This window comes from Papio anubis, chromosome 3 (assembly GCF_008728515.1).
Source record: "Papio anubis isolate 15944 chromosome 3, Panubis1.0, whole genome shotgun sequence".
In the NCBI taxonomy this organism is placed as follows: Eukaryota; Metazoa; Chordata; class Mammalia; order Primates; family Cercopithecidae; genus Papio; species Papio anubis.
This window is the reverse complement of record NC_044978.1, coordinates 138,166,768-138,170,396: the sequence shown is the minus strand read 5'-3', so window position 1 is coordinate 138,170,396 and position 3,629 is coordinate 138,166,768.

Sequence of the window (3,629 nt, the reverse complement as noted above, 5' to 3'; positions counted from 1 at the left end):
TTCTATATAACAATGTAACAGGGCCAGTGTTGTGGCTCACACTTGTAATCCCAGCAGTTTGGGAGGCGGAGGCAGGCAGATTGCCTGAGCTCAGGAGTTCAAGACCAGCCTGGGCAACGTGGGGAAACCCCGCCTCTGCTAAAAATACAAAAAATTGGCTGCACGTTGTGGTGCGCGCCTGTAATCCTGGCTACTCAGGAGGCTGAGGCATGAGAATAGTTTGAACCTGGGAGTCAGAGGTTGCAGTGAGCTGAGGTTGCGCCACTGCACTCCAGCCTGGGCTAGAGAGTGATACTCTGTCTCAAAAAAAAAAAAAAAGAAAGAAAGAAAAGAAAAGAAAAAGAAAAATAGCCGGGTGTGCTGGCACACATCTGTAAGTTCCAGCTACTCAGGAGGTTGAAACAGGAGAACTGCTTGAGTCTGGGAAGCAGAGGTTGCAGTGAGTGGAGACTACACCACACTGCACTCCAGGTTGGGTGACAGAGTCAGACCCTATCTAAAAAAATATATATATAATATATACACAAAATATATATAAATATATATTTTATACATACATATAAAACAAATGGAAATGAGAAAGTTTACTCAGCTTGGATACTGTGATCAATGTTCATCATACTCAAATATAAACATGTACAATACATATGCTAATATACACATACATATATAGTGGGATGTTATGGTTGCAAGATTGCTGAGACACTTTCCTGCATTTTGCATTTCTTGTCAGAAATACTTCCTGGAAACCTTTCTATGTCAATAGCTCTAATTCTTTATTTTTAATGATTACATAATATTTCATAGTGCAAACGTACCATTATCTCTTCAGAGGGAACACTGCGTAATGAAAAGGAGCTCTAAAAATGGTTGTTCTTACTCTTCTTGATCTAGTGCACCTGGAAGCTCTCAACCAAGGGAGCTCCACTTGCAATTTGATTGGTTGCTACTGGAAGGGACAGATTATCCCTTTGGGATAGCTCTTTTTCAAATGGGAAAAAATGTCAAATATTTGGAAATAATAGCTGAGGTTCATAGGAATCATGATTATAAGGATTTGTGAAGTTGCTTGATTTGAAGAGTACTTAAAGATATTTAGTCTTTCTAAAAACACAGGTCTTAATCTTGTTTTAAAGCTTAAGACTCTTCAAGATTTCCATTCCCCTTAGACGATCCAAATTCCTTAAACCAGCTTATGAGGCATTTCAAAACCTGTCTAGTTCTCTGTAGCCATATCTCCTCCTTTGCACTCAATTCTTAAACCACTCTGAACTATTGAACATTACCTTTGAAGCTTGATTATGTCACTGATTTCTGCACTTTTTAATATGCTTATTATCCCTTTGAACTACCCTACTCATTGCCTTCCTAATTTTTATTCATTTTTCAAGTCTTGACCTTGCCATTACCTTCCTTGAAATGCCTTAGCCTGATTTCTATACCTGTTAAGGGCTCTTTACTAAGTGCTGCCACAATGCCTATTATTGCAATTATGCATTCAGTTATACATCTTTCCTGGACTCCTACATCCCAGAGATAGTGTCTGTTCGCTGCATGTCCCCAGTGCCGGGCACATAAGAGGTACTCAATATAAGCTGTTGAATTAATTAATGACAAAAAACAAAGGCTGCTAAGAAGAATGTAAGGCTGATTTAAGAACTAAGGAGATAATCTATCCAAACATGTAAGGGTGCCACACATTGAATTTAATGTTTAGCAATCCATGGTGAAGAATTTTGTTAATCTTTGATGAAATGATTCAGCAATGTTTTATAATTAAAATACCAATAACTGCATGATTTTATAAGTATGGACCAAATAGAGGACCAAAATATCAATGTCACATTAAAATATGAGTATAGAGCAAAATTCAATACAATTGGTTTTAAATCATTTGAATTATGGAAGTATAAGCACCATGAAATAAATCAATTACAAGACAATCCTACAGTAATACAATTCCAAGAAAAAAGGCCGGTCTACATTATATCAAAATACCATAGTTTTTAAAAAAATAAATATTCTTTATCAATCAATTAGGTACATGACTAATTTCCCATCTTCTTGTAATATGACTAATAACAATTATTTGGAATAACAGACATAGGTTCTGAAATATTTTCTAGTAGGTTACTAAATTGTTAATAACTATCATGTTTTGAGTTGTTAGTACATTTTAGGTCCCTTAAACATGAAATTAGTAACTTTTTTAAAAACAGCTTTGAAATATAATTCAGATACCATATAATTTACACATTTAAGGTATACAATTCAATATTTTTTAGTATATTCACAAGGTTGTGCAAACATCAACACAATCTAATTGTAGAACATTTTCTTCTCCCTTAAAAGAAACGTGGTCACTCTTCATTCTCCTCCCTCTCTCCGCTAGCCCTAGGTGCCATAATCTACTTTGTGTCTCTATAGATTTGCCTGTTCTGGACATTTCATATAAATTAAATATATATGTTGCCTTTTGTGTCTGGCTTCTTTTACTTCATGTGCTGCTTTTTTCCCAAAGTTTTTCTGTGCTACAGCATGCATCAGTACTTTACTATTTTTTATCCCCAAATAATATTTCATTGGTTATACCACATTTTATTTATTTATTCATCAGTTGTACTGAATAAACTTTTTTTCTACCAAGACTTTGCTGGAGAATGAATAAACTTTTTAAATCATGTTTGAGTAAATTACCCTAATCCTTAGCTATAAAAGGCTTTACTGTAGAAGCAGACCCATCTACAATACAAAATTAAAATAAGGCCGCGCATGGTGGCTCATGCCTGTAATCCCAGCACTTTGGGAGGCTGTAGTGGGCAGATCACCTAAGGTCAGGAGATCGAGATCAGACTGGCCAACATGGCAAAACCCCATTGCTACTAAAAATACACAAATTAGCTGGGCATGGTGGTGGGTGCCTGTAATCCCAGCTACTCGGGAGGCTGAGGCAGGTGAATCACTTGAACCCAGGAGGCAGAGGTTGCAGTGAGCTGAGTCACACCACTGCACACTAGCCTGGGTGACAGAGTGAGACTCCGTCTCAAAAAAGAAAAAAAAATTAATAAAAATTTCTAGGAAGAATATTTTCTGTACAAGATCAGGGATCCTGTGGCTTCTAAAATATGTCACTTCATCTCAGAGGGTGGATGCAAGGATTAAGTGATTTAATATAACGAATGAGTTGTTTAATAGTTTAGGTTCAGATTAGGAGCTGGGGTGGTCCTATCCTTCCAGCTATTTTAGGCTGTCCCATTATACTTACTATTAATTGCACAGAGCCCTCCACTCTTTTGATTCCTCTTTAGATTTGTGTCTCTTTAGTCCACTCCAGGTCTCACATCTTTACTCATCCATAATCTGCCTTCTCCACTCAACACAATGGCTTTTTGGCCCTGCTAGAGAAGGTTCCAATGTGGAACCTGATTGGCGTCTCCAGAAATATTATCTCTACAATACATGGTGGGGATCAGTGCCAATGGAAAGTGCTTTTACAGTCTTTGGACACTATTCTTTTCATTCCTGTTTTCTTTGGCAACTATTTCAAACATTTATAGCCAATCTTCAAATCTCTAATTACTATATGAATCACACTTGGCAGAGTACATCATTATTGGGAAAATTCTACT